The 26,595-nt window shown below is 37.8% G+C and overlaps 1 protein-coding gene across 8 annotated transcripts in view; it reads right to left on the reverse strand.

Moving 5' to 3' along the window:
• Positions 1 to 17,705, reverse strand: part of sulf1 (sulfatase 1) — a 54,025-nt gene extending 36,320 nt beyond the window's left edge. For 2 of the 8 annotated variants that reach the window (XM_004081257.4, XM_011488891.3), the window contains exon 1: positions 128 to 457. The gene's annotated coding sequence lies outside the window, so the exon portion shown is untranslated. Of the gene's footprint in view, positions 1 to 127; positions 521 to 17,663 lie in introns of those variants that run through there. The other 6 variants (XM_023950454.1, XM_023950453.1, XM_020712655.2 and 3 more) reach the window with 5 other exon arrangements.
• Between the last annotated feature and the right edge of the window lie 8,890 nt (positions 17,706 to 26,595).

Genomic DNA, 26,595 nt, shown 5'->3' on the forward strand with positions numbered 1-26,595 from the left:
TCTTAAACACTTAAACACTTTCCAGGATGAACAGTTAACACACAATTTGGAAAATCTGTGCAAAACACGGAGACAACAATAATAATAATAATAATATTAATAAAAGAATGAGGAAATTGTGTAGTACCTGAAAGGCAGAGGAGCAGAATGCAGACTGAGTGAGAGGCAAGCCCAGAATTCCTCTCTTAGTTTTTATCCTCTGGTTCTTCACCGGATCTCCCTTCACTCATAAAGTGGGATTGTGTCTTGGCGCTGGGATTCTAACTTAAAGAGTAGAGGGGGACCACACAGCTCCTGGAAGACAACCTCTCCCCTCTAATCCTCCCTCCGATGTGATGACACTCTCTAACCTCGACCATCTGTTGAAACACGTCCCGGAGAAGTCAGCACCACGCTGTGTCAAGAACCCCACTCCTCTGCCCAATCACAGACAGGCTGCTGGGTGGCTCCTTGCTGCCAGGAGGCAGGGACAAGGACACAGAACAGTCCAGGGGAAACACATACACGCACCCAAACCACATAGACACTACGAAACGTGAACAAGAAAACCCCAGTCAACGTAACCCGAGAGGCATGGTGGGACAGGAAGAGTGAAAGGAGTGGAAACAGGAGGAATGGGAGGGAGCAAGAAAAAAGGAGCATGTTTAAGTGCTAACAGCAGAGAGGAGAGGAGATGGGCATCAACCATTGTGCTTTGTTTCTTCAGATTACCCTGATGCTACTTTATTCCTCCGCAAGTCTCAGACTCAGGCACACTCAAACTCCTTTTAACCTCACTGAGCATGTTGACCTTTTCCCTCCCCCTGCAGCCTCAGAGTATGTGGTCGAAAGAATAAAACTAAAGCCATAAAAGCCCGTATTGGCTCCATGGTGGGAACGCTGTTGGCACTAAACTGATACATCTGCAGGCACAGGGGCACTCACACCTTAGTGCGATAAATCCTTACAGTCCCCTGGCCACATTCCTGCCGTTCACCACCCATCGCCTCCAGTTAAAAAGGACTGCAGAGGGAAGACACTAAAATTACAAAGCTAAGGAAGGAATTAGATAAAAGAGGAAAAATCTGCTGCAATTCTTTCACTAATTCTCAATTCTTTAAATGCAAAAAGCTGAACATTAGGTGAGATAGGGTTTGCCGTTAATCATTTCGGACCACTGTCCATTAAAAAAGGATTACGAGACCTTGATGATTTTCAGGAGCGACTTCAAAGACGATATCTAATGAGATAATTTCCGTCTAATAACAAAGAACATCAGAGTGAGTTAATCAGAGGTGTCAAACACCACAGAAAGGCTCCCCAGAGGTTCATTAACATTCTGAGTTGTGTTCTTGATCACAATGGCCTCTTTCAAATTGCTCCCTGATAAAAACCATTATGGTTCTTATTGATTTGGATTGTCCCTATAATGGCGAGCTTAATTAGTAACATCCTGCCTTTAGAAAAAAAAAAAGTTCACTCTGTATGATTTAATTTAGATGTATCGACCCTCAGACTGTGCAAGTGCTGCAGATAAAAAGCACAAAAGAGGTATTCTTATTTTTCTTCAAGTGCCACCAGTTACAGTGGCCCTGAGGCTCTAACTAGGCTAAACAAGGCCTATTTTCATAAGGAACACATGCAACTTTCTCCATCTTGGACTGATGCTTGAAACAGAGGCACTGGTTAGTAACACTGAGGGCCTTAGGGGAAAGAGCTCAGATTAGATTAACTAAATTCACAAAGACTGTCCCGAGCCCCTCCTGCATGGCTGTACAGCCTCAGCCGCACCAAAAACCAGAACCCCCCTCCCATTCTCACGCCCGAGAGGTTTCCAAAGAGCCTTCAGGCAGGACAGAGGCGACCAAATCCGTGGGTTTTTGACTGGATTAAAAATGGCTTCCACACTGGGCAGAAGGGCTGCTCCCCTAAATGTTGATCACATCTGTAAACATCTTAAATCTCTGCAGACAGGCGGATTTTCTGTGAGAAATAAATTAAAAACATCTGTTTTTAGATCGTTTGAATTACTCTTAAGAATTTCCATTTATACACAAAAGCATCATCTATTTCCTCTAATTTTCCTGAATTATTTTCTCTTTTGCTGATGTAAACAGGAATTTCTATAAAACAACCTGAATTCATGGAAGGAGTGACTGACCTGCATGTTTTCCTGTTAGTCCCCTCCTTTGATTACTTCTTTGCTTACTTCTAGGACTGTAGAGCCCCAACATATGTATTTATGAAACAATAAAATGTAATTCAATTTCTTCCCTTACCGGTAAGATGAATAAATCCACATATTTAATTTGTCTCTTAAAGACCCATCCCAATGAAAACAGCATCTTTGGTGTTTTTAACATATTCTTGTTACATTTTCCTCATGATGTAAAGAAAGTTAAGCTTAAAATTACATTACTGTTGTTTTCTGTATTCAAATTGTGGTGAATAGGAAAGGAAAAAACGCAGTTTGAACGCCATTAAGAACGCTTTTACAGTATGCCAAAGATGATTGGAGTGGGACTTGAAACTGGACCCATCGTTCTCCGCTTTCTCCAACTATCCATCCATCAGTCAGAAATGAAGGTGCTGGTAGAGGAGAGTGCTGAATGGCATTCTTCGGTTCACTTCCCCCATTTTCTATGGTTGAATGAGATACTGTACATAAGCGGGCTGTAACTATGGTCAAGCTTCTGTGCCAGTGGACACTGCTGAAGCTGAGGGAGGGGGGCAGCGAACATATAGCGGATGTGCCTCCAGTCCTGTGTTGGGCATCCCATGGATGGCCACAGTGATTCATTAATGCAGAAGTTTCAGCTTTGCAGAGTTGACTGGCAGGAAAGTTCTGTATCTGCGGAGGTGGTCGTTTAATGACCAAGAGGAGAAATAGAAGAAGCAGAGACAAGGAGGAGAGAGAGAAATACAGTGGGTGCAAAGGAGTTAAAAAAACAGAAGGGGGGTGGTGATGAAAGAAGAGAGGCCCTGTAGTTCAGTGGCAGCTGGACATGCCGCACACGTTTGCAGCAGAAGTCCCCCCCCCATACTTTTTTCATACAAGGAATTTTGTAGTCGCAAATAAAGCATAAAAATCCAAAATTCATACAGAGAAGCCAGGTGGAATTTTGTTTAGTGTCCAGGGTGGTTGAATCGCCTCCCTTTGTTTTCCAAACTTCAGTGAAGATTCTCATTCATCTCTATGAATTTGTCTTAGAGCTGACTGATGAAGCTACTTGGATGAGTGGTGAAACATCTTTACAGGGGAAGTCTAAAAGTCCAGATGCCATGACTTGGGCATGCCCAAAGTCCGGCTGATGGGCAAAATGCGGCTTCTGTTCAAATTTTCAGAGTTGTGTTAAGCTGTTGTAAACCCGTGGCAACAACCTGTGGCTACTCGACCTTCAGAACCTTAAGGGCCAAACGAGAGGAACAGATATGTTTCTGTGATCAAAACCATAGTGGTTTGTACATCAGAAATAATTTGTCCTATTTTCATATATGATTTAAATTTAGAAGTTAACCGTGAGCTTTTAATCGTGAATAACATGCAACATTTCATATGAGCCCAGATTTAATGTTGACAAGTTTTTTTCCCCCAAACAACTTCTTTCTTTTGTTTCTGCTCTTCAAATATGAAAAACACAGTAGTTTTTGTAAAAGAAAGAAGAAGAAATGAAAAGTATCCCATTGAAATAACAATTTCATAGATAATTTTCATTTAATGTTATTAAAAGGGTTCGAAGAATGCAGGCTGATTAGTTGACCCTCACACGTTTTCACCTCACTAATTCTGGTATGCTTTGCAAAATGTTTGAACACCTGTGGCAGATGCAACTTTAAGATTTAGTTTGCAAAGTTATAATCAAAATATACTTGTTTACTGTATTTTATGTATACAGCCTGGCTGCTGTCAATAACAAACAGTCTGAATGGTAAAGGGAAGTTCAAGGATCTCAACATGCAACACTGGGAAGTTGGACTTCAAACCAACAACTTCCTACCTTCTGAGCCAAATTGCCTCCCATTTTTGAAACCACAAGTTGCTTTGGAAACAGGCACAGTCTGAAGATTCAGCCCCATACAATATAAAACCCATCCACCATTCCACTGTGACATTTGCACAAACTGCAAGCAAACAACATTTAAGGAGAACTTCATCTTTGATCTAAATTACCTATTCTTAATTGAGTTATGTACACATTTGTTAGCTATAGGTAAAATGAGTGCATCCCTCAAAACAATTTTCTCCCACCCATTTCTTTATGAGCCGCCTCAGAAGCTCCTCTTCCAGTTATGAAGTTATCATTTTCTTTTCCAGCTCCCATGTGTGGAATGCACCAAAATTACAGAGTAACTCAAACTGAATGATGATTGTAACTGCAGCCTGAGTGAACTTTTCAAACAGAAAATCATATTCAGTAATCAGGGGCAAGCTTTGTTATACTTTTGATGTAAACAGAGAACTTATTGGTTTTTAGGCGTGTTTTTGTTTTGTTTTTCTGTTTTGCATCTTGAATTAACCTACTAAATGAGCACACATGAACTCAGCTACAGTAACTTTAGACTTTAAGTTTACTGCAAGAGTTTGACTCTTCTTGATCAAAAGCTTCAATAGACAAGAGGGCCAAGTTTAGATGAAACAAACACACACAAAATGTAATTTTTGCATTTAAAAAATTTGAAAATATCATAAAGCAACCTACAAATTTAAGCAGATCTACCCACCTTCTCCTTGAAAATTTTAAATTCCTCTACAAGTACAAACCATAAGGCATAACATTAACCCTTCTGCTATCCTAGGCACATTAACATTGGGAGTTGGGTCATCTAGACCCACTAGACAGTGCGCTGAACCTTTTTTCTTCAATGATTTGTGATCTTCACTGGTGTCCATGGATTACATGAAATCTTTCCACCTTTATCCACCTTTGTCATGGTAGGGAGAACACGTCAATGCAAGGGTGGGGTCATTTAAGATAGCACAAGGGTTAAAAAAACTATTACTCAGAATTTCTCACACTTGAAAAGTAAAGTCTTACCTTATGCAACTTTTCTCCTTCCATAATGCAGCAATGTACTACATTTAACCTCCCCAAAATGTTTCTTTTGGATTTTAGTAATTGATGGGTTTTGTTTTCTACAAAAGGGGAAAATAAACGTAACATAATCATCACTTACATCATTGAAAATGCCTTGTAGGTCAAAGAAAGCATCCAGATTAGAAATAAAGAGCTTTCCTAATTATTTCTTCGATGTTGTTTTTAGCTTCAAAAATCCATAATCTTATCCATCAAATCCTTCATCGTTCCTAACAATAATATAAAACTTATCTGGAATGAGGTCATTTTTTTCCAGTTTTTCATAGCTCAAAGAAACCTAGTGTCAGTTAAAATAAAAAAAGAACAGTGACAGGCATCTTAAACAACACAGACCACCCACAAAGCAATTTTAAAGCAGGGTTATGGCCTGCCAGGAGCTTCTGTGATGTTCAGAACAGATAGCAAGACAACCCATTCTCATTCTCCTGATCTGTTCAATCACATGATGACAGGAATGATTTGTAACAGCCTTAAGGATCAGTAAATGAGTAAACTGCTCAGAAACAGAGCAGTGAGCCACGAGCATTTTAGATAAATACAGTGAGGAGATACCGATCGCTTTCTTTGGAGTTGAAAGGCATTCTAAATGCTGAGAGAATAGAGCAGTGTCCAAGCAATTCAACCTCAGGGCCCTTTCACATGGAATTCAGTGAAACATTACATAGGACATTCATTTTACAAAACCACATCCACCAGGGGCTGGAAATGTAAATAGAAACTGCACCAAAGAAGGAATAAAAAAGAATTATTTTCAATTTTTGTTTACCGGTACATTTATTTTTACTCTGAAAACGACAAAAAAAATTAACGTGATAAAAAAATATATATAAAACAACTGAAAGCACAAAGAGTTCCTCTAAATAAACAGTTTGAACACCAATAAACAAAACAAAAAAAACTTTAAACACGAAATTTTCTTGCACACCCTGACTCTGCAGACTCCATGTGGTCTTCTGAGAAACAGACATATCTACCCGAAAAGTCATCAGTATAGTTTCTACAGATAAAAATCTTTGCTTCCACAAAAAAACACAGTAATGAGGGATTGTTGCCACAAATCCAGAATCCACTTCAGTTCAGTTCAGTTCAATTTATATAGCCCAACATCACAACAATAGTTATCTCCATGGGCTTCATACTGGTAATAGTATAATAAACATGAAATCATAAAGAACATGAAGTCATAGAGTTCAATAGCTAATGGCTAAACTAAACTAAACAGACAAGGCTAAACTGGGCATCCCTGCCTTTAGACCCTCCTTCTCGGTAATCCAGCTCCTTCCTGACACTGAGGAGCTTTCGGAAGCTTTCCTCGTGGAATGGCACTCCATTTCCGGAAGCCCGACTTTCTAATCCTCTCAGGCGAGAAAGTAAAAGCCAGAAACAATTTAAGCAGGGGGGGGGGGGGGGGGGCAGCAGCACCACACGGGAAGGAAGGGTTATGTATGCCACAAAATTCAAAATGCCTGCTTGAAATTAATCCCGTCAAGCACGCCGGCAGCAGCCTGTTGAGAAGCTGAATTAGGATTTGTGTTGGTCAGATACGCTGTTCAATTATCCCCTTAGAGGCCTGAACTCCCTCCACGCTACAATAAGAGCAGAACTTCCATTTCTGAGCAGCATGGAGGGAACTCCGTTCATCAGGTTGAGGCTGCATATACAGCTCTGCTGGTGTGAGCTGAAGATGCTTCTAATTCAATTCAATTTTATTTATATAAACCAGTGTCACAAAACAGTTTTCTCAATGGGCTTCACACCGGCTCTAATCTAAACAAACTGTGTCTATATATTAAAAAGCTAAGAATTAGAAAAAACAAAAAATTCACAAGTGAGTTATAGAGAAATGTACCTTTGATTTTGTCATTAACAGCTATATTGATTGAAGTCCAATTTCCCCTAGATATGAATAAATACACACCAATTTTTATTTTTCGAAATTAAAAACTTTTATGCTCTCAAGGGCCACATAAAATGACATGTAGGGCCACATTTGGCCCCCGGGCCTTGAGTTTGACACATGTGCACTAAAGTACCAAGCAGCACCCCAGACCATTCGTGTGTGAATAAGTACAAGGATTTTCCCGTCACCCTGGGCTCACACTGCATCCAGTTCGGCTCAGGTGAAGCTACGGGCCGCACCGGAGCTGGATTGAGTGCAGTTTGAGCCTAGGGTCAGTCTCTTTTCTGCCTCTGGTCCTAACAACATAACCTGTAGTTTACATATCTGCTTTTCTGGGCTGAGAGTTTGAATTATTCAAGTAATTAAACCGATTTTTTTCAACAGATTTTTTTTTCTTCCATTGGTTGTTTCTGTTTTTTTCTTTTCTAATTTAATGCAACTTTTGCGCAGAGCTATGAGGAAAGCTTTAAAAATTTCAAACAGGTGTAAATTCCAATGATGCACAAATACTTGGATTCTTTTAAGGCTCTGTAAAACAGGCCAGGAAACAAGCTGAGGCTGATGGCAAATGAAGAAGCCTGACTGCCACACCTGCTTTCATTCACATCAAGGAAAACCATTGCTTTAACCATTGTTACCTTTCTGACCTTAAATAGCACCTCAAGAATGATAAATTGAAAGTTTCTGAACTGATAGGCACTGACAGAGTAAGTGTTAATGGGTTTTAAATTATTCTTGTGATTCTTAACACAGAATCCCAAATCCAGCAGTAAATTACACTGCATTACCTTTCAGAACTATTGGGTCATATTCTGAATTCTCCCATTTATTGTCTTTATAACAAGCGATTTGGTGTAAATACAAGAATACAAAAGCCCTTCCCATAACTTCTCGCCCTATGTGGGTGGGTGAGCAGTCATTTGAAGAAAACCCCTATAATCCAATTAAGCACACAATTTCCTTTAGTACGCAGAAGCGGAATCAACTGTCAGAAAGCAGGCGAGTCAGAGAAAGTGAAAAGACTGGCCACAGAGGAAGAGTTAGAAAAGGATTTTTTGTGTACTGTTCATCAGCTGCAGAGAACAAAATGCAAACAAAGCTTTGAAGAAAGAAAACCCCTTTAGATCCCTACAAACATGGCTGAACCCCATGTGCTCCATTTTGTTACTGCCTTGCTTGGCTGGCAATCAGCTCCCTTGTACCAAACCCGTTTTTAGCAGGGCTCCTTTGACCGAGAGCCAAGATGCCTTTCACAGAGTGCATGAGTGAGTGCGCACGAGTCTGAATATTCATGAGGGGGGACAGAGCAAACTTCTCAGCTGCCTAATGTTGAACGAAGGATGTTTCATTCTTGAGATAAAGAAAACACATAGAGCAACTGTTAGGTAACTTTTATCAAAAATAATTCTTCAAGATAAAACTTATCCAGCTACAAGAATACACATGCATAAACAAAGCGCAGCCCTTTTCAAATCTCCTTGAAAGGTGGACATTATTCCACATATGTGGCTTTTGTGTAGTTCCAAAGGCAGAATGAATGGAAAAGAGGAGATAAGTTTCTCAGCTGGTAACAGAGTTTATCCCAAAGTCAACCTGGTTTTGTGTCTGAATTAGAAGATGCAGGCTGTGTAAGGATCTGTATCTTGATCTGGATCGTTTTTGCAGAAAGAAATTCCACAGGGTGGATGTCTTTACTGCAAAAATATATACAGATTCAAAATCATCAGCCAAAATCAATTTCTCAATAAAAGTCCTACAGAAGATGTCAACATTTTGGTCAGAGAAAAGATTCAGAAAAAGACCAAAACTGTATTTTGTAACATGACAAAAAAAAGAAAAAGGGCCAGCTATCCTCTCCTGCATGGTAACCAGATGTCCTTGAGTGGAAAGAGGCGCCTTCAGCATGATAACATTTGATAATCTGTGCAGTCTCAAGTTCAGTTTGTGCAAAGAAAAGTCTGTCTGATGCCCTAGGAGAGTGAAATCTTGACAATTAGTCTTTAGAGTAGTGATACTCCAATCTCGTTCAATAAAGGGTTGCCAAAAGATGTGCGTTTCAACTCCAGAGGGATCAAGCTTCTCCGCTTCCCACAGAAAGTCAGTGCCAACACTGGAGGAAAGAGTCTGAACAGTTGAACTTGACATTCAACACGCACTGGCTGGGTTCTCTCTGAGAAACTGCAGAGGCTGATGGCAGTTTGTCCAACAAAGTTGGTGCGTTTTATGGACATGCAGAAGCCTTAAAATCATGTTCCAGTCTGTCTTGTGTTTCTTCTCCAATTTGTTTAATCATTAAATGGAAGAGAAGTAACAGTAGGCTCAAGTATCATTACCGAAAATTGAAGGGGTCCTTCCAATGCTGTTCTTTCTCAGCCTGATAAGCCCACATGCACATAATTATTCATAAACACAAAGGATTTAATAAGTGTTTGTATACAGTAGATTGTTCCGAATTCTCCGATCAGAGTTTACATTGTTCATAAAGATGCCACTGTGTCAAACTGTGCAGTTGGTCGGTTTGTGCTCTCTTTTAACATTTTATAGTTAAATTAAAAAGATTTGTGGATGCAAAGACCATTTTTTAACTGAATGCACTTTTTTATTGTAAACCTTTTTTAGAAAAGTAGACCAGAATCAACAAGAAATAACAGATAAAAACACAAAGATTTTGAAATAAAGTAACGGTATTTATCACTGCAATGTCACACTGAAGTTTGTTTTGTCAACTTCCTGGTTCACTCCACCAGGACACAAATCAAACATCACTGTTGCTTCCCATCATTTAACAACAAATTTTAAAAAAGTTCTCTGCAATTTTTTCATCTTCAAAGTTTTGCTGACTATAGTTCAAGAAGATAGTTAATGAAGACCTTAAAAAAGACTCTGTAACACAAGAAAACAGTCAGTCCTTGAATCGAAACCGACAAGTTTCAATCACACACGTTTTACAATCTGACCGTTTTTTAAAAACTTCATCAAGATTTCTGTAGTATTTTTGAATTCATATTCATTGTACTTGAGAACGAAGTTCAGTTTACTGGAAAACAGTCTCATTTTTTCCACCTATGAAAAAAAACACGATGGCTTTACTTTGAAAATAAGAATCACCGACACTTTATTGGAATATTTATTTACTCCAGTGGCAGCAGCACAAACGGTTTGTTTAGTTCATATGATTAAAAAACAACAACATTATTCTGCATTTAGAGGGATAATTGTTTGCCTGAAGGATATTGTTACTATACTGTACTGGATTTATAAATATTTGGAATCAGCAATCTTGGACGTTGCTGATATTCATGCTCAAATGTTTGGAAACGATCGCGAATATCTGAGTATTCGGATAGGGATGCAGCCCTAGTACCTGGGCAGAATACAGATTGCTTGCTGTATGGGTAAACCTCTTTATTTATCGTTTTATTATGTATTCAAAGCATTCATGTCTTTATCTTAAAATCATAAAATATGAAAGGATTTTAGCCAATTAAAACGAAGTTTTTATTTATGTGAGCTTGAAGCAGTGGAAAATGCAACTCAAAAACCAAATGATCAAAATGGATTTCCTTGGGGAGAGCTGGTCTGAGCCTTAGGTATCCAAAAACTGTTGCACTTCCACATCAAAAGGAACCAAATTCGTTTGGAGCATTTATCTCCAGATGTCTCAGAGGGTGGAGGTTTCCAACATGTACCAATGGAAACAGTCCTCAGGGGAGACCTAGAACTTGATGAAGAGATTATCTCTTTTGACAGGTATGTAGAGAATGAAATAAGTGCCCCCCATGAAGAACTGGAGAAGTTTGTTCAGAAGGAAAAGGCAAGACCTCTGTCTGAATACCTTCACTGTTAGAATCTGGCAGATCAGTGATGGTCTGATAGATGAGGAATGTCAAATGGGCAAGTCTTTCCTCTGGCAGAAAAATCCGCAATGGTGACAAGGAAATCAGGACATCTGTAATAGCAGTTTTTTTTCCCCTTACATCTGAATATAGGACTCTTACACTCTATTTACAAAAGAAAAATAAAGAAATTGGTGACCCACCAGGAAATGTGCATTTCAGACAGTTTATTAAATTCCCCCCACAGGACATACAACAAGAACAAGCTGTTGGCAATTACTAATTAGTGAATCATTGGGTACACCAGACCTTGAAAAAAATGCACACTTTGTATTAAAAAGGATGAATATTGCTTAACCCATAAGAACCTAGATCCATTTTTTTCTTCAAAATAGGTTTATTTTAACCACAAACCAAGTGTACCACAAATCCATTTCTGATATTTTTCTGATACACTAATGTCACCATGGGTTCTTATGGGTTAAAGATGAAAACAAAACAATGTTTATAATCCTTTAAACTTTGTTAAAACTAAGGAAATGGGTGCTTAATTTTCTTTCATACCCTAAAAGAAAAACTCTTAAAATCCTTTGCTTCATTTCCTGTTCCTACCTGCTTCCAGATGGTAAAGATTCCAGATTATTTCTGGAGCTGAATTACTACAAACCCATGACCAAGTTGGAGCTAAAAAGACTTCAGTAGGTAGGAGGTAGAGGGATTTGTGTCGGTACATGTGCTGCTTATACTTATACAAGTAAAAAATATTGTTTTTGCAAGTCAAGAAAACAACAGAAAGCAGTGTCTTTTATTAAATGGCAATGGAAGTGTTTAACTTGGTGTTAGAACTGTTATGAACAGTTCTAACACCAAGGAGGTAAAATATGATGATGGCTTTATGGGGCCCTGCAACATCATTCAGTGATTGAACACATGGTCAAATCAAAACATATTTTCAGGGATTTTTTAAAAACTTATAAAGATAAAAAGATTAAAATTAAACAAAGTAGAATAATATATTTTAAACAAAAGTGAAGAAAACATTCCTGGTCATTTAAATACCATTATAATGCTTGTTTTTTTTTTTTTTTTTTTTTTTTAATTAGTCCCTAAATTTGCTGCAAACCTTTGACAAATGGGCATATTTTGTTTTGGGAAGCTTTTTTAATTCCATTTTGGAGAAAACGAATCCAGCTCAACCACAAAAATGTAGGCAGAGAAATTGTGCAGAAATTAGCCGTAAATCAGGATTAATGTACTTTCCACATCACATCAGGTTTGCTTTTGGTATCTTCTGACATAATATTATTCAAAAGTGTCAAGCATCAAAATGTATCACAGTGCAAATCAGAGAGGTTAAGTCACAGTAAATGCACAAGTTTTAGGTCAAAAGTCAGGCTTTTGCTGTAATGTTTCTATTACTGCTTCGTGTGTCAAGCAGGCACACAGCACGCAAACTGCCCTTGACTGGCCTGAGCACAGAGCCAGAGGTTTAAATGGTTTGTGAGTCAATTGCGGAAGACACGTAAAGCTATCTGCAACACAAATGCAAGTCATGACCATGAAAACAATCAGTGACAAAATGTCTCTGTGTTGTGAATTTGCGGCAATGTTTCCCTTTTTTATAGCGGGACTCAGAGGAAAAAAATCCTGTTTTAGCCAGTAGTATAATGAAGGTATAATGTATTCCTTGAAGAAGAGTCCTGGGCAGGGCACGTAACCTTTGACCTGAACTGGAGGAGATGCAAAAGTCTGGGATTAGAGGGATATGACACTTGGAAAACTGACTCTCCCCAAATCCCCCGGAAAGCCCTGAATGAGGGCGAATCAGGTAACAAGTTGTAATGAAGAAAACCGATGAAAGGCCAATTTATTTTCATCATTTCAGCCATTAATTCTGAGAACGGAACTAAAAATGAAAATACAGGCAAAATTGAACAAGCTGCATTGGTGCTTTGCATTTTTTAATGGTTGCCAACATATGCCGACACATTCACTGGTTGTCAATCTTCATCTCTCTGGATTTCCGTTTGTTCTCCCATGAGGCCAAGTGGAAAAAAGTGGCTAACATGGCAACCCTTGAGCTTTGTTCTGCACAAACAAATACATGGAAGCACTCCTCTTTATAAAGTAGGTCTTCTAAAGCTGATTCTTATAACCAAAAAGCTTTCCTCCCAATGCATTGTGTTTGCTCCTTCTTGCCTGACGTAAGGGGTAAAGTATAAATATGCATGAGTCTTTATCCCTGTTTAAACACAGCCAAGTTGGGCAGGCCCAGACCACAAGACAAAAGGCAGGAACATGTGCTCAGGTATTGTGCACTCTAAAAAGATTGGAACCCTTTGTAATTGTGGATTTATAGGACTTACCAAAAGTCTAGGGAAAAATTACACAGAAAAGTAGGGGTAGTTATTAAAAAAATAATTTAAAAAATTAAAAAAAGCAAGAAATAAACAACTTAAGTCAACTGAAACAAAACTACAAAATCAAAGCCAACGTTAAATAACAATAGCCAATTTCCATTTAATTCTACACGTAGTGCCCCTCCATTTTCCCCTCAAAACTAATTTTCATAAAAAATAAAATAAAAAAATAACAGCCTTAGCTTCCACATCTGAGCAAAATTGAATTTAAAGGCTGCCATTGACATGACATGAGCTAAAACAGAAAAATTGTTTCAAACTCTTAACCCTTGTGCTATAGGCACTTTAACATTGGAAGTTGGGTCATCTAGACCCACTAGACAGTGCGTTGAACTTTTTTTCCTCAATGATTTGTGATCTTCACTGGTGTCCATGGATTACATGAAATGTTTCCACCTTTATCCACCTTTGTCATGGTAGGGAGAACACGTCAATGCAAGCGGTGGGGTCATTTAAGATAGCGCAAGGGTTAAAAAATTTTGTATCCATAATTAAACTACAGAAGTGAATAGGTCCATGCACAAATTCCACTGTCATTAGGGCCTGTTTTCGGCAAAAAACACTTCTAAATATTGTGTGAGTACAACTCTCTTTGGTTATTAAGCCAAAAAACTGGCAGTTTGCAAAAAAGAGGTGTTTTCTGGTATTTGTAATAAAATATTGTTGATCATCAGTTTTGAAGTCCAAAAAACAGATTTGACAGTTAAAAATAGAAAGTACTATTAAAGATATTTATCTTTTTGTCATATCGAACCATCCAGCACTTATTTAGGTTTGAGTTTCTCTTATTTTCCTTCAATCAGGACTTCAAAAGTACAGTTACATTTATCATGCCTTATTATGGCGTCGCAATTTTCCAGCTGCAGACAAGGCATGTACCCCAACTATGGACATACTTTTACAGTGTTTCCTTGTAATTCTTGATTAAAATTAATTGAAATATTTTGCAATAAATAATGTACCGGTACATGAAATAAGACTAAACAGGATCATGGTCAAGGCTACTTACAACTGCTTTTTTTGATAAACAGAATTGTAGCATTGGTAGGCTTAAAAAATTCTCAATGTTGCAGCTGATAAGTGGAAAAAAGTTGCAGTTTCTGTAAAATACTTAACAGATTTCTATGAAATTTCATAGTCTTATGCAGGGTATTATTAATGTGACCTGCAGTAAATGTAAATTAAGAAAAAATAAAGCAAATAATTGATTTTAAAGTTTTTAAGTCTGGTTAAACCATTTGAGTTTGATTGTGAAGGTGACCATGGTATGAAGCAAACATAATAAATACATTTTACTCAGAGGATGCCAGACATCGCAGATTTTCAGAAATTATAAGTCATTTTCTCACACTAGTTTTCCTGGCTAGCTTGTACGTTGTTACTCTAATCTTTGAAAGCCAAGAGGTTTGTGGGTGAGGAGAAGCTCAAGCTGTGTTAGAAAGAGGATAAGTGCAGATGCCGATTTATATCCAAATCAAGTCTTCCAGGACCTCCCAGTATCCTGGAGACCAGCAAGGTCACAAACTGATGTATTGTATAACAATACATCAACTCCACCACAGGTCTAGAAAAACAATGTGGCCAAAGAAATCGCTATATAATTGCAGTGTGAAGCAGAAAAGTTCTCCTTCAGAAACCCTCCCCAAATAAAACAAAGCACTTTTGTTATGCAGTACATTTTAGATATCAGAATTTTAAAGACTACAAGTAAAATTCAAGTATTTAATTGTAGTTTAGAGAGCATAAAAACAAAATGTCTAAAAAAAACAATACATTTAAGAGATGTTATTTTTAAAGGCAGAAATGTCTGTGACAATTTAATGGATCAGAGAACCAACAGTTGTCGGGAGTGGGGCTGCACATGCGCACTTATCCATGTCACGTTTAAATAAAGTAAATGACAAGAATCAAACCTTTTATGGGTTGAATTTTTTATGTTGACCCAAGTGCACATCTGCAGCTAACTTCCTTTTAAATTCTTTACAGTACACACCACCTGCATCACACTGTAAAGAAGAAAATCCAGCTTGACCAATTTTGCAAAGCATAAAAACCAAACACATGCCTCCAAAAAAGTACCTAATAAAAGTCATACTGTGATTTCAAATAGGGACCAATGATATACTCACAGTGAGCGAAAAGTCATTGTTAGTTACTGCAACATTTAAAATGTGAGCTCTTAACAGGAAATGCTTATGCCTTTTCCATTCGTTATGGTTTTTAAGCACACTTTGAGTATTCCTCTAAACAAATGTAGATCAAGAAGCTTTCTGCTATTCCTCCTAAAGTCTTTTTTCCATCCATTCTCACTTCCATCTAATTCTTTGACTGACTCTTTTCGCTTAGGACTGTGTGTGGAAACAGTTTTGTCTGAGGCGTTCTTCAGAAGGTTGGTTGTGTAAAACCAGGTTAAAAGTAGAATGCAATCTTACAGATCAAAATGGATTTATAGCTGCTCGGACTTCTGTACAGGACACCTTAGTCTAAGTCCTTTCAAAATGGTAAAACTAAGAAATTGTAATGATAGAATTATGGGCTAAAAATTACTCAGAATGCAAACACTCAATTTTAATTACAAAAAAAAATCCAATAGCTTGAGATAGTTGTCTAATTTCACAAACATTTGATTTGTTAAGATGATACTTTAAGTTGGTCTTAGATTTAGACTGATAACTTGGTTTTCTGACAAAGAAAAAATAGAATTCATGTTAAATCAACCATAGCAGATGGATACATTGTGTTGCTGCAGTCATGCCGAACAGAAAAGTGAATGTCTGTTGCCTTTCAAAAGTATGTTGCAGTTGAGTATGTTTGATCAATTTAAAAACATAACCGATGATGAATTAAAGCATACTGTTAAAAACAAGAGTCTGAACACTGTGTGGCTTGGATCCTCTGACATTTCTGTCTAATCACAGATATCCAATATGAGAGACTGTGAAGGATGTCTGGCTTGACAGATTCACCACAGACATCAAGGCGTGTAGAAAGTCATCCCAGTTTTGTAAAAAAAATTAACTACAAGAAACAAACTGAAAGATCCATTTGTTTTAATCAATGTAACATTTTCTAATACGATTAGCTGATGGCAAAGGAGCCAATTGGTTAATCAGCTTAGACTGAATATTCCTGTAAGAAATTTGAGGTTGTAACCTCAATTTGTGTCTGCAGATGGGAGTATTTGTGGCATGAACCTTTTCTGCATGTGTATGGGCTGTTGCAATGGAACTGAAAAAATATTTATGAAGACAGAAAGCAGTTTTGCTCGAGTGAAACATGTTTTTACAGCTGCAAATCTTTTTTTAACATACTGTAGATTAAAATTGTTTTTGTTGCTACAAATCTTTATTACACAAAGACAATTTGCAGCAAAAGCACATCATGAGGCTTCACTAGCTAATTTTAATTTACAAATGAATACGTTTTGTTTGCCAATATTTAACTGAACTACATGAAGGCATCCTTATAAGGACTAAAACTCCATAATTGGCACCCCTAACAATTTCAAAGAAAAGCTAAATTTTTCAAGGTTTCAATCCACCTTTTTTTAAATTAAGTGCGAAAGGTATGTTCAAACTTTAGTTCATGGTGCTCTTCTAGTGTGTCAAATTACATGGATTAAGAAGGACATACCTCTTCAAAATAAGTTACTAAAAACAAATTGTTTTTTATTTTATTTTAATAATTTCACAATTTTACAGAAATCGCAAGTTTTGAGCAACTTCCTTTTTTCGGTTGTGTTCATTTTATGCTAGGACATTAAAAACACAAACAACTAAATAACTTGATCACATTTTTTTTAAACAAGCATAAAAATGTGTTGTAGATTCAATATATGGACAAATACAATTATATTTACATATGATAGTTTCATCAATAAATTTGTTCTATCCAGAAAAATATGAATATCAAAGCTGCAGATATTATAACCACAGTTTATAATCAGAAATCCTTGCACTTCATCTGTAAGTAATTGTATTTCCCCATATTTGTATTGTTGGCAGCTTGTGTCTGCATGAAAATAATAATCATGGTGGGGTAGAACACCAGTCTGCCTGGGATTATTTGCTGCTAAGCTTCCTGGAGTGCCCTCTCCATCACCTAAAACTCTTTCCAATGAGAAGCAAAATTGACTGGGCGTCAGTTGTGGTCTAACAGCGTTCAGTGGTTTTCTTCTCAATTCCAAAGCTCGTTTTGAGAAAGAATCCCACAGTTTTCAAGACTTTTTTTCTCCCCCGGTAAGGAAAACAGGTAGTTCATGGAAGGGAAGAGCATCTCACTTAGCTAAATTGACCGTGTCTCATCCCTCAATACCCAGTGTTCTCGTTGGGAATATGAATCCGCCAGGTGTTTTGATGTGAGACTTGGAGATTTTCTTTCATGCACTCACATTCTTGCTCTTCAGGTTAAATTTGGTCAAACATGTTCTTACCTTAACTGCTTTTTCTCAGTTTTTGACGGCTCTTTGATGGTTAAGGCTGCAATTTTGGAGGACTTTTCTGACACAAATGTTCCCAAGTGCAGCAAATGATCTCATTATCAAGATTTCAAGGAGGTGGCTGGAGGGCAGATAGCCAATCATCGTTAGGTGTATTAGCTTTTGTCCTGACTCCGTCCTGAAACCTGGAGCAGAGCATGGCATTTCCCCTTGAGTCCAGCAGCATTATTATATTCTGTCAAGTAGAAGAATACCCAGAGGTCACTGAAGAAGCCAGGCGACAGCCTCCTAAATGCTGCTGCCTTCATCTACAGAGCCAAAGTGGAGAATTACCTTTATATGAAAATTGGTTCTATGAAGTTTGCCGAGTCCTTTGAGGATATACAGAAAATAGAATACAGATGTTGACAGACAAACACTGCATCGTCTTCCAAACATCAACTTTAATATTTTCTAGAACAACCTGGGCCTTTTTTTCCTCCATCATAAGTCTGGATACATACTGAAGAGTTCTACCAGAGTCATAGAAGTTGTTTTCCTTTCAAATCATTTAACTACTAGCCAGCCTTTTTGATTTATGTAGTAGTGAAAGCCTACTCTGTGTACTTAAATGTTATTTTTTGAGTTTTTATAGTGTCCAGAAGGAGGTAGACAGAAAAGGATCTATTTATCTTACCTTTAGTTAGGGTACATAGACTAAACTCTTTGGAAAAAGCCCCCCCCCCAAATACTCTTAGGTGACAGAAATCATTAATTTGTTAATGAAAAAACTTTTTGGGTGCACGGATGTCTCTAAATTGAAACTCTCACCTTTCTTTTACAAAGTTCTGCTCTGACAGGCAGAGACAAGGAAATGGTGGCAACGAGGAGAAATCTGACCAGCTTCTTCAGCACTGAAGGCTGTTTGTGAAAGCACTTCAACTTATGGAAAGTAAAAAAAAAAGGCTAAGCCCACCAAGCTGCATCCAGCAAACAAGCAGTCAGTCAGTGAAAATTGTAGCTTTAATCCAACCTAACTCACTTTGGGAGTTAAGATTTAACATCCCAACACAAAGATATTATTTTTACTGCTACTTTCAATTTTGTTAAAACTGATAATGAACAAGACATTTCACTGTTTCACTTCTTTTTCCCCCCACTAAACAACTGATGTAAAATACAAGCTTGGACATTAAAAAAGGTAACAAATATAGTGTAGATATACTTTAATACTAAATGTTAATTATTCAATATTATATCAAAAGCACAGTGATTTTAGTGCATAAAAAATGTGCATAAGGATCAATAATACAAGAAAGCAAAATCTTATAATTCATCTTAAACTGGTTTCTTTTAAATAACAAAATTAATTAGTTTTTGTTCATAAACATCACCTTTTCTAAATATTTTCCAAATAATTATCTTGAAGATGCTGTCTTGAAACTTGTGATTACAAAACAAAAAACTTTTTTTTCTATTTCTAAACACCTACAGTGGAAATTGAAATTGTGGGTCATTGGCTCAGTCATCACCTTTAAGGCTTGCCTGAAAACGTTTTCCAGTTGTAGGTAGACTGACTGGAATAACACATCCAAATCCTGTCAAGTCAACTGATATCCGAGAATGGAAATTATTAGAACTCCAAGAGAGAGGCCCTTTATCACACTTGGGAGCTGCTGGGGCTGCTCTCTCAAGGTTAGGGTAACCCTGCCTTTATGAAGCCTTTCTTATCTGGCCAAAGATCAAACCAAGAGTTTGATCTTTGGCCAGTCAGTGTGTTTTAATTTCTTCTCATATTCTGCAGTGAGCCTTGACAAGCCATGTTTTAGGGGGGTTTGGTCCAGCTCTGGAAAGTACTTCTGTTGGTAAGAAACATTTATCATTCCCTCAAGGCTTTGGCTTCATATCTCATATTAGAACTAAGACATGAATCAGTTTATACAGTGACAATATATAAAACTGTTTTTATTCCATGTTTGTTTTTTGAAATCCTGATTGCTCAACAAAAAAGTATACTAAAGTCACATGGTGCAGGTTTTATTATGCAATTACACTACCTATAAGTGCATTTTAAGCATATTGTTCCTATTACCTACTTTTGTTTGGAACATTATTGTGACTACGGATTGAGTACAATCAACAGGAATTCTTGTTTTGCACACTTTGCAGCACATAGTAAAAAGCAGACCTAAAATAAACCAAATTATAGCAAAAATACTGCTTACTGTTTTCCTCAGTCTTTGTAGTCGGGAGGTTCATCAAATCTCCCATGAACTGGCTAAAAACATTTGAAATGGCATCATGTTGCAACACTCCATCTGTCACAGGCTTAGTGCACATGCAGTGAAAATAAAGCCAGAAGCTTGGACTCTCTGCTCCTTCAGCAGCTTTTCAGTGCTGGTTTTTGAGGAAATGATCGGGTGTTTTCGAGCATAACTTTAAAAAGTTATCAAAATTCAGGACGGAGGCCTAAATGCAGACTTCTGAAGTGCTCAACGTTCTAATATATTTCAGAAGTGTGGACACATATTGCTACCATAAACCCATAGTGCTTGTCTTATCCATCATTGTTATACGTAATATACAAATATCACTTCAATAACAGGGTTGTATCTTGAGTAATATGACTGTCATCATGTTCAGCTACTTTTCCACCCTTACATGCTTTGTCATCAAAAGCACACAGCGAGAAGAATATCAGCACCCAGCAGCTGGTTGTGTAGATAATAGGCTTCAGTCAGTCCAGCTTTCAATAGCAGCTGACTGAGCCCACTGTGACTGGGCTTTCAGTTGAAGCAAACACATTAAAGTAATCTGTCTCGGTCTCCATGGATGCGTTTTAGAGGATGGTTGATTTATGAGTTACGCTCGGGTTACCTAGCTCTGCCCGGCTTGACCTGAGTGAGACCTGCAGATTAAGCAACCATCTGGGAGCTGCAATCTGAGCTCAGAAAAGAAGAAAGAGAAAGGCCAGGTCAGAAGAAAGTTTTCACTTTTCTTTTAAACTATGATATTGGGTGTTTAAAAATGCACATGAAAAATATCTCTTCAACCATTTTAAAAAAAAGCAAATATACCCATTTTGTGAGATACTGCCATTCTTGTTGCTTTAAGGGCAAATAAACTTGTAATTTTTACAGATTATTTCTCTTTTTTTATTATGTAATGAAACCCGATATTTAATAATGGTTTCTATTACTAAATGTATCTACTATAATCACATTATATAAATTCCCCTTCTTTAAAAACAAAAACAAAAAACAAAAACAAATTTTATTTGAATAAAACACCAAAATTTAAAAGCAGCGCAAAATTTAGAAGCAAAACAGAACAATCCCTGGTACAACAGGTCAGTCCTACATCATGCCCAAAGGATGTTGATCTACTCTTTACTATTGTGAAATCTTCCTTTTTTTAATTTTTTTATTTTTTATTTTTTTTAACTTGTCCTGTCCAACAGCTGGGCAAATAGATGCGAGCTGAAGGCGTCTTGTGTTGGACATATTTTACTTTAACAACAGGGGTTATGAATCTTCTGACAAACCAGAGGTATGTCTGAATAAACCCCTTTTGTAATCTAGGCCAAACTTTAATTATTTTAATCGTATTTGAAAATCTTTGGTGTTGGACGGGACGGAAAAGGATAGAAGGGTGATTATAGAAAGAGGGGGTAAAACCATGAAGCAGCATAAAGCAACAAGTTGCTGGATGGTTATAATCTTTACAGTGAGGTTCAGATGTAATACAAGTCTATAAGGGCGGGGCCTGTCCACACACACACACCCAAATCTTATAAACACATCTGTTGGCTCCAAAAATGTTCACGTTAACACAAATACTGTTCACACACGCATACTCATGCCTTCAAACCAACTAGTGTGAAATATTTAATTCGATCAAGCAAACTGTTTGTGCAAAGATGAGCTAACACCTGTGCTCAAGTGAGTGTTTATGTTCTTCTAAAATGGATGATGGAATGTAAAAAGAAGGAGGAGTGCCCAGCCATCCCCACACCAAGACCCCCCCGCCGCAGCAGCAGCGGCAGCCAGAATCCCCCAACACCCGCACGGCCGCAGATAGAGACCAACCGCCCCCCGGGTGATCACATCCACCACCCAGGCCAGGACCAGCAGGACTGCCACGGGGGCCCCTATTGTGAAATCTTCAATGAAGCAATCCACATATGACATCATTGAAATAAATCATGAATCCATTCTCATCCCCTAATGATACATTGCTGCTGAGAAGCTATAAAGGTGCGTTCACACCACATGCTATTTGCGCATCAGAGACGTCAAGTTTAGATGTTAAGTTAATATTCAGGTGTGATCAGAGGTCCTGTGGTGTGGTTCTGAGTGTCAGATGTGGTGCAGCGGTCTGGCAGGAGTGTGTTTTGGGCGTTGCAGCTTGTCCAGAGTTCAAATAACTGAACTTTGGCAAAGAAGACAACCAATCAGGGACTCAGCTTTGATGACGTGATCAGATTGAGGAGTCAAAAACAAACATGGAGGAGAATACGATCGTTCTCCTCCTGAGCCTTTGATACTTATCTTATTTGACTCAAGACTAAAAATGTACTCTAATTATATTCTTCAAGAACATATGTTGATGATTTCATCCACTATGAAACCAGAAAGGTTTGTGGAGTATAAGTCCTGAGGAGAGTAAAGCTCAATTATGGATTGTGTCAAAATGCTTTCACTGTAATTTTTCCATCTTCTGTTCGGAAAATGTAAATCCTAGATGCTCTGTTGAGTTTTTTTTTTTAATTCATTGTCATTTTTTTATAAGTTGTGAAATTTAAAGCTTCTCTGCAAGTTTCATAAAAAGGGTTCTTCAGGCCTCAGTGGTGACAGTCTTAATCAGTGTTTAGCACACAGCAACTGGTTTCCATCTGAGAAAGCAATAATAGCTCCTAATACCATCATCAGGACTCCTGCCCTGTCAGACAGCACACACCAGGATCAATTTATGGCAATTACACTAATTTTAGAAAAAAAGCCTTTCAAGTCTCTGTGACCTTTTGTCGGGACAACTCATTCCCTCAGTGGTTGGGGGGGGGGGGGTGCGCATACCACATGCCTGCATAAGCCCCCATGCATTGAGACTCTTGTTTTGGTTCCCATGGGACAGAACATTTGTTGTGAATAATTCCCTTACTTTTGCCGTCTCTCCAAAGAATCAAACCCAGGCCTAAATGCAGAAGATGCACTAATAGAGAAAAATCGTAAACATGCCTTCTCCTCATGCTCCAGCTGAGCTATCATCAGGGACCCCCCCCCCAATCAGTCGACCACAGAAGGCAAACAACCCACCAGTGACAGCCGTGACCATGAACTTGTCTGCAGGCAGTCAGAACTGATTGCTCTCTCTCTTTTCTGCAAAGCGTTTGTTCCAACGACAGCCACATACTTCACACATTACGATAAGCACAGACCCCACATATGTTGAACTTAACGAGCATTCAAAAACATGAAATCAGCATTCCATCAGCTGCTTTCGTCTCGTCCAGGTCATTAATCAAACCCCAAAGACAGTGCTGCCGCCACATCACAAGGATTACAGGGACTCGCACTGTTTTATATGACATCATGGTGTATAAGAACTCCAACATGAAGGCCTCTGTCAATGCGAGTCTTCGTTGATGTCATCAGACCATTATAAAGTAGATGTCTTTGAAAGCACTTTTAATCAACATCAGTCATAGAAAACTGATCACAGTGCACGTAATGAAGATACTAATAATAAGTTCAATTGAATGCATTCAAAAATGCTGTCTAAAGTCGGAAAAAAAAATATTTTTGTACCCTTAAAATGTTAAAAAAGAATATCAATAAATGCCACAATTTAAAACAATGTCTGTTTATAACCAACTTTGTTTAAAAAAGGATGCATTCAGTACCAGTCATAAAATACGCATTTTTACTCTTACTATAAAGACAAACTAATTATCTTGATATGTAAACTACAACAAACATGTGTTTACTACTTTATTTAACTCTATAATAGTTTTACTGTGATTTTTCTAATGTACTAGTCATATTGTCATTCTAACCCTCTTTTTTTATCTTGTTGATCTGTAATGGTAATTATTGCGGCATAGTTTTTAAAACCTAATAAGTTCTGAAAAAAAATATGAGTTATAAAACATGAAAATCAAATATTTTAGTAATTGTTAAAAAGTAAAAAAAAAAAATTATGTTAAAAGCAGCTCAGACTGCTTGTAGATAAAGGACTTTAGGTGAAATAAAAACGTCCCTTTTTAGACAAGACTCACACTTACAATTTTGATTCCCCTTTCTCTGACAACATAGTCTTTTCTCTTTTAAATTGACCGTTTATGAGATCAGTAGGAATCAGGTGATTCTGAGGCAGCTTTTCACATCGGCTTTGCATTTTTTATGGGTTTATCAAAGTTCTTTTTCATGTGTAAATTTTTTTAAACAGTAAGGTCTGGTACACACATTTGTTTTGTCATTCCGCTGTTCAAAAAGTGTCGATTTGGAACCAAAAATGTGTCACTCTTCAGAGTTTCTTTGTCGCTAAAGATAAACTTTTGAAAATAGAGACTGTCAGTCAGTGTCGTTTGTGCCCCCCCCCCCCCCCCCACCCTTGTGTCAAGCTCTTCACTCATGCAAGATGCATGCAGAAAGGGGAAGAATCAAGGGCGGGGCTAATCAGCATCAATGGCCACACCCACGCAGAGGAAATTTTGGAAACACAGCCTTCAGATAGACGTGGACTATGGCTTTTTAGGACATTTAGGGATTGTGATTTTGGTTAAAAACTTCATGATCATAATTAAAACACCACTGGGAAAAACATTTTTAAAACAAAATTGTCGACGGGGGACTTTAAAACCCGGAGTATTGAAACGCAAATGAGCGGGGGAACACTGTATACTACCATCAGATAATGTCTATGGGGAATCATTGACAAAAATCCCCCAAAACTATTTGAGTAAGGCATTGTGAAGAGTTGAGGTTGGATGGCCACAAATCCCAGGCAATAACTCCCAGCAGGATGACAGTAGCAGACGGGTGCTAAACTAAAGGACTGTGTTAAGAACAACATCAATGAAAAACACCTGTTAGTCCAGGTTTGCAAAAAGACCGCAACTAAAGAACAAAGTGTTTGGAGTTAGGCACTTCTCAGAAGTGGGGTGTTAAACTGAAAACTACTTCATTGCCATCTGAAAAGATCATTTCGTCTTCTCCCCAGCCTAAAAATTTACTGCTTTTACAACAATATGCTCACTGTTAAAGAAGTCAGGAAGAAACATCTGGATTCCCCACGTGTCAGACATATTCATTCATGCGAAACATCCCTGTGATTTTAATTTTAATAAAACAGACCGCAGTATTTAATCATAATGGCACTACAAGGTTCACCTAAACTGAGCTCCAACAGAAGATGGATTCTCGGTTATAAATACATCCCAGACAGGATTTACAAATCCAGATGTCTGCCAGGACTCATTTCCCAGGTTAGTTCTTCAAATGGACGGACTGTGGTGGCCACTTGATGAACAAATTCAATATACAAATAATGATACACCAAGACATATGCGGAAAAGCAAACAACACACAAACAAACGAGTTTTTGTTCAAACTTGAATTAAACTGAAGATATAATATTTATAGCAGGTCCTTCAGAGGAATGGGGGGCTGCTAAATATCTGAATTTATATTAAGACAAACCACAGATAATTTAGGCCATAAACATCTAAAACAAAAATGATAGACAAAGTAACTAATAGCTTGTATAAAACAGTTGAGGTTTTAGTGGACAAAACAATAGGTTTTTGCATGAAATCTTATACAAGAATTTTTAAGCAGGCTTGGCTTATTAAACTGAACTATTAGGTAAATTAAACAAAAAGTGACTTTGTGAAATGAGTGGAAATTTATTTGAAATCAATCAAAAACCTACATAATAAATCACCTCAACTCAGCAAATCCAGGCATACATCCCAGTATTTATTGGGACCCAGTTGCCCCCCAAAGGGCCAAGAAACCCTGAAAAATAAATTAAAGAAGAAAAGCAACACACTTGTGAAGATATTGGCTCTCACCTGTGACATAAAGTACTTAAAAACCTCTAAAATTCCCAGTCATAATTCCTGGCTAAATGAGAACAAATTCTCTAAGCGCTGATAAAATATGTTTTTGTAGCTTTTGGATACAGACAGACTAAAAGACTGCCCAGATGAAGAAGCAGAGATAGCAAGGAGAAGAAATCAGAACACAGCAAGTAGGAGGAGGACTTATTTGTTGGCTGTTGTCCTTTGTCTATCAATCACTTTATTTATAAAGCACCTTTTATTAAAATGCTGTAAAACACAAGGTTCTTGGAATAAAAGATGAGGGTATTAAAAACAGTGAAAGGTCATAGGACAAGAAAAGCAACAACAATAAAAGACAAAACTAGGAAAAAAAGGTTGGGGCTAATACTTTGAAGAGACCCTGCATTTATTAAAAATTCAGAAAGGGAAAAATTACAAACATTAAAAGCCATAAAATATTTAATAGTCAAATTAAAAAAAGCATGAATTAATTAAATTAGTTATTTTTAAAGATTATTAATGTGCAGCGAGGGGGTTTTACCGTCTTAAAACATCTATTATCCAACTTCGCAGATTTCACCCATCACGGGTTATTTTAGGGCTGCACGCTGGAGCAGTGGTTGGTGCTCTTGGCTCAGAGCAAAAAGACCCCACTTCAATTTCTGCCTGGGGGACCTGAATCACCAATGGGGGACAGCCTTTCTGTGTAGAGTTTGCATGTTCTCCCTGTGCATGTGTGGGTTTTCTCCAAGCACTCAGCCTTCCTCTCACTGCCCCAAAACATGCTTCATAGGTTAATTGGTAAACTTTACATTGTCCATTGGTGTGAATGTGAGTGTGCATGGGTGTGTGAATGTGGCCCTGCGACAGATTGGCGACCTG

Source organism: Oryzias latipes, chromosome 20 (assembly GCF_002234675.1).
Source record: "Oryzias latipes chromosome 20, ASM223467v1".
NCBI classification, from domain to species: domain Eukaryota; kingdom Metazoa; phylum Chordata; class Actinopteri; order Beloniformes; family Adrianichthyidae; genus Oryzias; species Oryzias latipes.